Raw genomic sequence first — 13,006 nt, forward strand, 5'->3', positions numbered from 1 at the left:
TATACCTCTAGTTTCACTTTAAAAGAGGTTTGTATATCAAGAGATTTGATCCTTCTAGGCGCTTCAGAGTTAAGATGGATCTAGACTAGTTTAATTTTGTCTTTTAAATAAGTTAGATTCATCATGAATATCATGGGTCAATACTATGGGCCATTTTTATTTTTATTTTTGTATTATTTTTATAGGGTTATTTTTAAAATGTTATATTACATTATATTAATATTTTATTTAATTTTATTTTTACTTTAATGTAATGTGACTTAGTCAAAATGTTTTTTTTTTTTTCGTTAAAAACTAACAGGAATAGGAAAAACATTACAATCATAGAGTTTTTTCACCAGAGGCCAAGCCTTGGCACTCTGGATTGTGAGGGATCATAAGGGCAGCCCTCGCAGGGGCACCATGACTGAACAAAACATCCCACGCAGGGGTTCTTTGACTTCCAAAAAAGCACCCAGTTCAGACTAGATAACCCGGGCAGGGGCTTTGGACCATAAGTGTTCGTCCCGACTTAGTCAAAATGTTAACAACGTTAATAATTTTAATTTTATTTTAATTTTTAGTTTTGTATCGATAATTATAATTATCGATTTTTTATTTTATTTTATTTTATTTTTTAATTTAAATTTTATTTTATTTTATTTGGACAAAGTCAAAATGTTTACGAGCATTTTAACATCTCCCACATACATGTTTGCTTTTAACATCTCCCACATACATGTTTGCTTTTAGATTTAAATTAGAAGATAAAAAATAAAAAAATAAAATAAGATATATATAAAATATTTTGACTTTGAAATGAGTTATGGTTTTTGGGCATGTGGTATTAATAAACCATGGTATTGGTCAGTGGTATTGTAAAAAACCTATTTGAAAGTTAATAATATCCATAGTAAAAATGTGGGTGAATATACATGGTTCAATGGTTCAAAATCTTGTTATATTGTAAGTTTACGGTAAGAATTAAGTTTTCATGTGCTTATTAATTAACATTAAATATGGCTACAAAATCATTTTTTAAACCACTACATCTCCCTAATACCGTTTTTCTTTACATTTAATTTAAAATGTGCTATAAAATTAAATTAAACTAAAATACTTAAAATATAGTTGACATGCAATCTTTCTTACATAATTTACATCGAAACACCTACACATCTCCTTAACACTAGGCTGTAAAGCGCAATAAACACCACCTTTGAATAAGTTTCTAGACTAAACTTAACTTGGCCCTATGTTTGAGTCTGAATTCTCTCTTATATTTCAATCATAATTGAAAATACATCTTTGGAGTGTTTTTTAGGTGAATTCAACTTGGTTTTTTTTACTAAGCTAATTTATCTTGACTGAAAACCTCTCTCTCTTTTTTTTCTTTCTTAATATGGAGATTCCACCTCTCCAGATGGCCAAGTCTACATCCACCAAGGTTGCCATATATTATATGATGATAGGCACTTAGGGCATTTAGTAATTTTAGAGTTAATTTGAGATACTCATTGATATAACTCTTCTAGACTAAAGTTGAGGGGAACAAACTGAGGTGGATTGATCCTGAAACCTTTAAGAGTTCAAACACCAACAAACTACCTTACCCATCTATCATTGATATGTCTCAACTATAGCTAAAAAAACACCATATTTTAGTAAGTTACTAGCTTAAACTGAACCCAACCCTGTTTTAGAGTTGAGTTCATTGGGTTTTGAGTTTAAGTCTCTTTCTCTATCTTGTTTGTGATATGTTTCAATCCTATCTAAAAAAAAAACACACCATCTATCAAAACCTCTTAATTCAAATTCAACTAATGCTACTATTGAGCTCAAGTAAGTTCCTACTTAAAACTTGACTTGTCATTATGGTGGAGTTAATTCTTTTTCAAGTTTGATTCTATTTTTGTGTTGATAGACATGTTTATTTTTTTTAAGGGCTTCTATAATTTTGATTTAATTATCCATGGTTATTAGGTGAATGACAAGGATTCAACATCCACATAATATTCTAGATTATTCTTAGTAGTAGTTACAAATCAAAGGTTGAGATTTATCTCAAAAGTAGTTATGGGTTTACAACCATGTAGTGCCTTATTAGGGTTGTGGGGTATGACTAAACCCAATCTACATGGTATATTATGAAGATGTGGTTATCTACAAATCCTCTTTCTTTCATTAGCTCAACTCACAATTTCACTGTCACCGTCATATTTTGCTCAATGAGATATTTTCAATGATATGATTTTTGTCTTAATTTGAGCTATTGGCAAAAAGTTATGCCCCTTTAAAAAATTTCACTTTTAAAGGGCCATGCCATCATTTGTATGTTCCATGTGGCTAACATGTGGCTTTCTTAGCCATTAGGTGCCTTTGTGTCGGTCCATGTGGCATATGGGGCCTCACCATATCGATGAATTCTAAAGCTCTCAAAGTTAAAACTTCCTTAGGCTTTGATAGCCAATAGGGTCGATATTCGATATAGCCCACAACCTCTGAGTCTTCCAGTATCCAATAAGTGCCTAGCCCACAAACCAATCAATAGGTAAGGGACCCACTTAGTCTACCACCTCATCATCCTTCCAATGCATCACATACAATCATGTGATGCTAGCAAGCATGTTTGTCGCATGGTCACATCGATGAGTGCATATCAGGATATCGAAATATCAAAGTTCTCCTACAAGATGTCCTCCCAAAATTTTGATATGTCGACACACTGATATGCCAAATCGGCAGCACATGTCAGTCATAAGAAACTAATCACCACCTAGCATGTGGCACATGTTTACATGTTTCCTAATATGTGGTACCCCTACCATATGTCATGTGTCACTCACCACTCGCTCCAAAGGCGGGCCTAAGGGTCGATTCTAGGTGACATGTGTCTATTGTGTGGCATCGATGTCATCACTAGAAATATCATTGATGTCACCCTCCAAGCTCTCCAAAGGTTTGATATTCTAATATTTCGAGGGTGTTATTTGACAACATGATAGGCGAAAAGTTAGGGTTATCAAATGATGGTCCATGATTCGAGCTTCAACATATTCAAATTTTATTTGTACACCATTTACCACATTCATTCAAGAGTTGATATACATATAATCCCTCCCTCATAGCTGGAGCCTGGTCTTGGCTCCCTATAACCCATATGACTAGGGGCTAAGGCCTCTCAAAATCTTGGGGGTTGTGGAGATTCTGGCCTTAACCCTTGGTCATTATATATATATATATATATATATATATATATATATAATGATGTGTTTGGAAGGAGGGCGAAAATCCAAATATGGTTGGGGTTTGGGTTTGCAAGACTCTTTTCACGTCCATAGTGAGTTTGTAGATCTTCCCTAGTGCCCATGGAGTTCACATCGCTGGTGATTTATGTCTTTGTCAATTGAGTGATTTGGACTGTGATGCCTTAGAAACGTTTATGGAAAAGTTTTGTTCGATGCCTTGGATCCTGGGAACGACATAGTTGTTTGGTAAGAAGAAGGGAGGTGTTATCTAGGTTTTCTTTCTCTAATGGGATCATGCAAGATTCCTCATATGTATACTTTGAACCACCTAGTCTTATTTGTATGCATGAAAATTTAGTCATGGCTAGGGTTGCTGGGATTATTAAGCGACTAGCTCTATCCCCTACTGTGCTCATGACTTGTATAACACCTGATTTGTTTGTTTATGCAAATATAGGCATAGTTTGGACAATAAGGCTCTCATGGCGGATGTACACTCAATAAGAAGGGGTGTTAAAATTATTGTATTTCCATATCTACATTTTTACCTTTGACCTGAGATATGCTTCGTCAGTGAAAATTTGGAGGAAAAACATGTAGAGAGGAGTTGTCAATCCCCATATTTGGATTTGACGACTGTAGATATGAGAAAAAAACCCCATATTTAGTAGATCTCGTGAAGATTTTAAGATTGAAAGAGGAGAGGAAGTTCCAGATCTTCATAAAAACATTGGTTGGTAAATCTATTTTAATCTGGGTAAACAATGAGGATTTAGTGGAGAATATCAAATGCAAGATATAATAGTGGGAGGGAATACCAACAATGGCTCAAAAACGAATTTTAAGAAGCAAAAGCCTTCATGATAGAAGTTCTCTAAAAGAATATAACATCAATAGAGGTTCCACCCTATTTTTGGTGTTTGTTTTGGTTGGAGGATCAAGATTTGGGCCTTCAATTTCCTATAAAGAAGTTGTCAAAAGGAGTGCAAAACATGTGAAGGAAACATCTCTTGTTGGGATATTGCTCAGGCCTTACATAATGGAAACAATGGAGAAACACCCAAAGATCAAGTTCTAGAATCCTCAAGTAAATGACATGTTCTCATATTTCCATGCAAAGGCAGTTATTTGTCATTTTAATGGATTTTGGCCTAAGCCAGAATATCTATACCAATGGATATACTCAAATTGGACTATTGAATGTGATATTTACTTATGCTCGAAGGGGTCTTTTATTTTTCACCTTACCTCAAAAAAATATTATAAGAAAATATTCGAGGAAGGACCATGGTTCTAGGGCAAAGCGGGGTTATTCATCATACCCTAGTTCTTGAAATTTAATGCATCAACAATGGAGGTAACACAAATGTTTATCTGGGTTCGGCTGCCCAATTTCCCACTTCCCTTTCGGTGCCATCAAGTTCTTGAAGATCATCGAAATGCTCTGGGAGATTTTATAAAAATAAATAATAAGAGAATAAGAAAGCAACTCTTCACATATACTCGCATTTGTGTGGAGATTGACCTCAGCAAGGGGTTTCCAGATCGTATTAATCTAATCAATGAAAAATTTCAATGGACACGGAGCTTATATTATGAAAACATGACCTTTATATGTCATGTATGCAATCAAGCATGTTACCTACAAGATAGTTACCCTTTGGCTAAAAAATCAGAAAATAAGAGGAAGGGGCAGAAGCCCAAATCAAAGCATTGGCAAACGTATGAGCCCCCTCCTCCTAATGAGGAAGAAGAGGTGGATTTAAAGGATCCACCAGGTAAAGAAAAAGAAGGAGCAAATGAAATAGTAATATCGACAAAACAACCTCCAAACTCAACATAACTCAACCAAAACATGGATATGGTAGTTTCACCTATTTCTGCAAAAAATGATATAGCATCAACAAAGAATGTAAGGATTCAAGGAACTAAAAGATCCCATGTCTCTCAGAGCTCTAAATTAGAAAAGGAGAATTTTCTTGGAACTCCGAGGGAGTCGACTTTAGCTATCATCCAACCAACCTCAGGGGTATGGAAGGAAGTAAAAAGGAAGAAGGGGAAACACAATGAAATTGCAAGTTTTTTATAACTTTTCCAATTAATAAAATTTTATGATGTTTTGGGATGGTCTGTTTTTATTTTTATTTTTTTTAATGCACCATAATGCATCTGCAACATATATTGTGTTTTCATTAATGAAACTACGATTTTTCCTTGGGAAACACACACACACACACACATACACACACACACACACACACACACACACACACACACACACACACACACACACGCACGCACGCACGCACGCACACACACACACACACACACACACACACACACACACACACACACACACACACACACATAGACACACACACAATATTTCATAACACGACCATCATCACTTAAGCTTCCCCTATGGGCTGAGACTTCCTCATATTAGTAGGGGATGTCATCCCTAAATTTTCGGAAGGTATTGAGGCGCTAACAGACCTAACTCCAAAATCCTTTATGGCACGAATAAAACTACACTCATAAGGAAATAATTCATGTTCATGAAGATTTGGTATTTTAACCCAAAACTCTATGACAAGTAGGGCCTCTTCCCACCGGTCCTTTCAGCTTGGTGGCGCACATACATCATACACATTTACTATGATTTATTTAGTACGAATATAAGCATCTCATATGAAACACAACTACAACACAACTAAGGATTACCTCTTAAATTCATAAACATACAACACATATATTATCAGTGAGGATAAATGAATTCTACCATTATCACCAAGCAATAGTTTCATCAAAGGATGCCTCCAAACATTCAGACAAGCTTTACTAGCCACATAGCATATTGTTCATGATTAATTATTTCAACAACATCCCGATTCACAACTTACACAATAAAACTCCAACATATTACCTAAATACATGCATTGGACAACATTTACATTCCTTATTTATTCTTTGTAAGTATGTTGGAAATTGAGGATGGGACTACCACTCTCCACCAAACCATAGGCACAACTACAGTGTAATTATTTTGGCATTTTTCCACCATTGAGCTGGATCTGATGTCTAAAGTATGATTCACTTGGGGTGTTACCGCAGAGATCAAAATTCAAGGTAGATATCTGAAGGCCAATCTACTTCAAGGACCAGGAAACATTAGTGTCACCTCCCAAGTTCTGAGTCAATATTCAATTCAGAACAAGTATGGCCACTGAGGCTTGCACATCACAAAGGGTGATCCCTTCTCCACCTCTCCCATCCATTGGTGATCCTGCCTTTGTAGTGATTCTCATGCACAATGCAATCACACAAAAAAATTCTTCTCTACCATCTGATTCAGGAAAATGGATTCTCCAAATGGTTTCCATGTCTATGTCCTTGGTTACACAACATTTAGGCTCCCACACATCTCCATAATCGTTGCAATACTCAACGATTTCCAAAGACACAAGACTCCCCCCTCAATCCTCTCCACAAGAATTAGCTTCACGTAGGGGGGTTTGATGTTTCCCTTCTTGAGTTGTGGAGTCAACTCGAGAGATTTCGTTAGGTACACATACCCTATTTGGTTAGCTCTAATACCTCTTTCCTTGCTCCACAAATTTCTCCAGTAATTGGTAGCTTAACTAACACATTAGGGGTCATACCATTAATTTTAGGGAAGATAGGAAGACTGTCCAATCTCCTTCATTGGCTTCCTAAACAAGTTATCCTTCCAGAACATTGGGATTTGTATATTTGTGTCCTTAGTCTCAGCCTTAGCATTTTTATAATTAATCAACATTGATATTTACATCAGTCAACTTAGCTATACAGTCGTGCTAGTTTTCCAACATTCTCATCTTTTTTAATTACATTACAAAATATGAAGATTAGTAAAAAAGGATATTAAAACTCTCCATCTACCATTTACATAATTGAAATCGCAAATAAAGCAAATAGATAGGATTGACCCCATAATACATCAAACTTGTCAAACCTATAAATATATATGGAAAAAAAAAAAAAAAAAACTCATTTGAAATAGTTTTTTCTACCCAATTTAAATTAATTTTTTATCCTTCATTTTCATCCAATTCATTTAATAGTTAAACAAATAAATTATGAATATTAATTTTAATTTCCACCGTATACCCTCCCTTCCAAATCAAATCACACTTCCTATTACACACTTTCAAACTTGAGAAAAACCATACCACACAAATCTTATAACGAAACCATATTGAAGAAACTTACCAAATTTAAATTTAAATTTTATACTCCAACCTTATCTCACAATTAAACAAATAATTTTTAATATTAATTTTACTTTCCGTAATTAAATCACATTTCCCATTACAAACTTCCAAACTTTGAAAAAAAACCATACCACAAAAGATCTTATGGCCAAATTCTTGAGTGGGTCTAATGGTTAAGAGTATGTGTTTCCTCATATGAGGTCATAGGTTCAAAACCAAGAGTGTATGTGTTTCCTCATAGGAGGTCATAGGTTCAAAACCAAAAAGGGTAGAGTATGTATGCTTTTGCAACCAAAGGAGGTAGAGCATGTATGATTTTGTAGACTTTAGCAGTCAAATCACTTATACTATTAAAATAAAATCCTACCAAAAATTTGTTTTTTTTACTCCAAGCACATCCAAATTTGTTTTTTTACTCCGGGCACATCCAATTTTTTGTACTCGGGGCACATCCAAATTTGTTTTCTTACTCCCGGCACATCCATCTATCTAATGTATAAAAACAAGGGCACATCCATCTATCTAATGTATAAAAACAAGATGAATAACAACATTTTTAAAGAATATCAAAACAATGTTATAAAGGTTTTATGAGTAAACTATATTGGTGGAGATTAGTATTAAAATAAAATCCGACCAAAAAAATTGTGGTGAAATCTTGATTTGTGTTGTTTACACTGTTTTTGACTCCATATATGGATTCAACACCCTGAAAAACCCTAAGGCACTTTGATTGTGCAGGAAAACATTTCAAAAAATCGCACTTAAAGACAAATGGTTTTCAAAACATCCATCTATATAATGTATAAAAACAAGATGAATAAAAACATTTTTAAAGGGGGTAGAGTTGTATGCTTTTGTAGACTTTAGCAGTCAAATCACTTATAGTATTAAAATAAAATCTGATCAAAAATTTGTTTTTTTACTCCGAGCACATCCATCTGTATAATGTATAAAAACAAGATGAATAACAACATTTTTAGAGAATATCAAAACAATGTTATAAAGGTTTTATGAGTAAACTATATTGGTGGAGATTAGTATTAAAATAAAATCCGATCAAAAAATTTATGGTGAAATTTTGATTTGTGTTGTTTAAACTAGTTTTTTGACTCCATATATGGATTCAACACTCTGAAAACCCTAACGCACTTCGATTATGCATGAAATCATTTCAAAAATTCACACTTAAAGACAAATAGTTTTCAAAACATCCATCTATATAATGTACAAAAACGAGATGAATAACAACAAAATTTTTAGAGAATATCAAAACAATGTTACAATTTTTTTTTGAGTAAACCATATTGGTGAAGAGATTGCGACCATCATATATTCATATATTTTCTTGGTTTCTATATTTATTTAAAATAAGTCAATAGAAGTTTTTTTAAAAATTGATATATATAATGTGTGGGAATAAGATTAATAATATCCTAAAAAAAAGAAAGATTCTAAAATTGTTTTATATTTTGTAATTTTAAAATTAAAAATAATATATTTTTATGATAAAATAAGTCTTACTCATGAATAACATAGTTATGATTATATTTTTAATTTAAAAAACAAAACAAATGTGAAAAGTAAAAGGTTTTTAAAGATTAATTTCAACCTTAGTCAAAATTAAGTGAAGTTGATATAATGTTTTAGTTAAATTATTGAACACTAAGAAAAAGATAACTCCCACAAAAAATAATAAAATAAAAAATATTATTATATTTAAATTTAATATATATATATATAAAATAAAAATAAATAAATTATTTTATTTTTAAATAAATTTAAAAATATTTTTTAATTTTAATATTTTTTACACACTTCCACATTAAAATAAAATTACAAATACATATTATAATACTTTTTTATTCTTTTCAATTTTGCTTCCTCCCTGAAGCAAATCTATGACCCAACCTCCCCTATTCGTATGGGTTTTGCCTCCCCTAATCATATGGATTCTGCCTCCCCCTATTCGTATGGCTTCTGCCTCCCCCTAATCATATGGGTTCTGCCTCCCCCTATTCGTATGGCTTCTGCCGAGGTAGAAGTCCACATGTTTTCTTTACATAATTAGGCTGCTAATGTTGTGGGCAACAATAATACCACAAACAATTAGAAAGTTCCAATAAATTTTAAAATAATTGAATAATGAAATAATTCATTATTATTTTTTAAAAACAGCCAGTCAAATTTGATTTCAATAAATATTAAATATTATTATTATTATAAATAATATTTTCGAATAAATTAAAAATACAAAAATTATATTACTGGGTAATATAATTTTAAAAATAGAAAGGGTTAATTTAATATTTTACCTCGTTCAATAATCCCATGGGTATTAACAACTAAGGTTTGCATGCATGCTAACCATTGAAGGCCCCCAAGCTACATAGCATTGTACGAATGATTCCTTAGTGTGAATCACATCATCAAAAAGCTAGAAGGATTAAACAAACTTATATATATGTATGTGTTTTTTAGCCTCCTCATTGCTAACATTAGTACATTTATTTTCATATATTTTATACTTGTGTCTTAATTCTCCTATTTCTTTATGTTCTGCTTTTAGAAACTAATGTTTCTTAGGTTTTACTTTAGGTTTTTTTTAATGTCTTACTTTGTGATTATTTTTTTATTGTATATTTTATTCAAATGAGGTTAAATGTAGTTTATCTTTCAATGGAATGGAATTGTGAGATTTTTATTTGTATTCCATATTGTATTAGTGTTTTTATAGGTTGTATTTATGAATATATCTTTTTTTTCCTTAGATACCATCCAAAATTAAAACTTAATCACATGTTATGATGTGATATTATTTAAATTTAACATATATTATTTATTTAGTTTTATTTTAATAATAGTTTGTTTAAATAATGATTTATTATTTAAAAAATAATTATTAATATATTGGGAATTGGGCATGAAGTATGTTTTAAAATTGTTTTTGCTTAGCTAAGAGCATGTCGTTTTTGCATAAGGAAACATGTTAACGATCCAAGACCCACCGTATCTGGCAAGAGTTAAAGCCTACCCTCTTAGGGATCACCAATGATGAGTCAACTAGTGATGGTTATCCCCACTTTTAATTTGTCAACTGAGTTATGATAGAATTAAAATAAAATAAGTAAGTGATTTAATTGATGTTATATAACTACAAAAAATAGAAATAACTATTAGCTTTAGGACTTTTAAATTATTGTGAACCATGCGTAAAACACTTTAATGTGGATAATTATTTCCTTATCATCACTTCATCCTGAGATAGAGTTATCTCTCTTGGACAACAAGCATTAACTTGAATAGGAAGGAAGAATTAGGGTGCCTTGTGATCATTTTGTGACTCATGGATCTTTTATTTAGAAACCATATCTAAGTTTTAGGCCAGTTCATGCTTTGTAGATTTTCAAGATTTATGAATTGAAACATTTAAGTAACTAGAGGAGTGCAACTACATCTTTGGTTGGGATGTGAGTACTATTCTAATAAAATTATAGCAATTTTACTATTTTAAAATGATGGTAGATCTTATTGAGTAACAAATATGCTATTCACCATGTTGCAGTATTAAGCACAATGATCAAAACAAAAGAAGCAAGTTGCAAATAAGCAATCATGAATTCGAATCAATGGCATACTACATATTAATTATTTGAAATCAAATAAGGAAAAAGAATTGTATTTTGCATGAATGTCTTTGGCAATGATGCTTCAAGGAGTAAAACTAAAATCAAGACTTGGACTTAGATCTACAATAGGCCTAACTTTAATTATGACAGATTGCAACATTCTTGTACCAACACTAAACACAATAAACACTTCATAAATTGTTGTAGCATACTTATTTGTTGTATTCATTGACATTTAAAATGACTCTAAATTTCATACAAATGTCTTTTAGGATTTATGTCCCAAAAACATATTTAGGTACTTTAGAAGCCTAGATTACAATAAAATTAGATTAGTTTTAAAATAGTCATGATATATGCTTTCTCCATAAAGTCATCTTCCGAGTTAATCTAAGGAAATGAATTGACTGAATTCCATCTTCTTGATGTTCCACTCACTTTCATCTTCTCAACTTTGATACCACTACTATACCACCAAAGTCTCTCATGTGACAACCCAAGAGCTAATTACAAATAAATCATAACGAAGGAACTACAGCTTATCATAATAATAAAGAAGAAATGGGAAACATCAATAACATCATACTTTTCATATTAACAGGTTTCGACAAATAAAAATCCACCATTTAAAATATTATAGTAAAGCCAATCATTTTTATCCTATGGATTTGAGGGACTCTTCTCATAGAAAACCAAATGTTTGTGATGAAGTCAAGTGAAGAGTGACCATTGGCCTTACAATGAAATATTACCTTGTTGAAGTTGCCTATTTATTAATTTACTACATTCTCTAAGTACTTTGAAGTCAAATTTGACTCAACCTTGTTATTGTGTTGAGCTCACTCAATCTCAAATTTAACATTCTATTTTATCTATGGTATGTTTCAACTATAATTTAAAAAACCTCACCCTTTGAGTAAGTTTCCAAGCCAAACTTGACTATGCCCTATTGTAGAGTTGAACTAATTCTACGTTGAGTCTTAGTCTCTATCTTATATGTGACATACTTCAATAATAATTGAAATGATGTCTTTGGAGTGCTTTTAGGCAAATTTTACATAGCCCTCCTATTTATCCAACCTACCTTGACTCAATATCTCTATTGTTTTTTTTCCCTTGATATAGAGGTTCCACCTCTCCATATATCATGAGCTACTTTCACCAAGTTTGTTATAAATTACTCGATCACAAACGCTTGGGGGCATCAAGTAACTATAGAGAGCATGCAAGGCTCTTTATTGGTATGAGCCACCTTGGATTGAAGTAAGGGAAAACATAGTGGGTGGATTGATATCAAGATCTCTCATATTCTAAGGACTAACAAAACACCTCATCTATCTGATAATTGAAATGTCTCAATTATGTTGAAAAACCACCATCCTTTGAGTACGTTCCTAGGTCAACCTTGACTCATCCATGTTATAGATTTGAGTTAGTTGGGTTTTGAGTTTAAGCCTGTTTCTATCTTAGTTGTGAGATGTTTCAATTATATTTGAAAAAGCACATCATTTACCAAAAATTCCATAGTTAGTTTTGACCGATGCTATTATTGATCAAACTTAACTTGATCTTGAATTATATTATTTGTCATATTTGTGAGATGTTTTAGGTATAGTTGAAAAAAAACATGCCATTTACCAAAAATTACCAAGTCAAGTTCAACTAATGCCACTAATGAGCCAACTTAACTTGACCCGGAGTTCAACTCTTTGTCTTTTCCCTAGGGATAAACCGTAACTTTCATTATATAAATATTCAAAATTACATGTTGTAAATGTTTCAAAGGAAACTCTTTGACTCATTTGTGAGATGTTTGATTATAATTGATAAAAACACAATATTTTGAGTAAGTTTTGAAGTAAACTCGATCCTTGTGGTAGGGTTAAGTTAAGTTTGT

Source organism: Pinus tabuliformis, chromosome 2_1 (assembly GCF_031772625.1).
Source record: "Pinus tabuliformis cultivar Carrire ecotype Pingquan chromosome 2_1, CPIR1, whole genome shotgun sequence".
NCBI lineage: Eukaryota > Viridiplantae > Streptophyta > Pinopsida > Pinales > Pinaceae > Pinus > Pinus tabuliformis.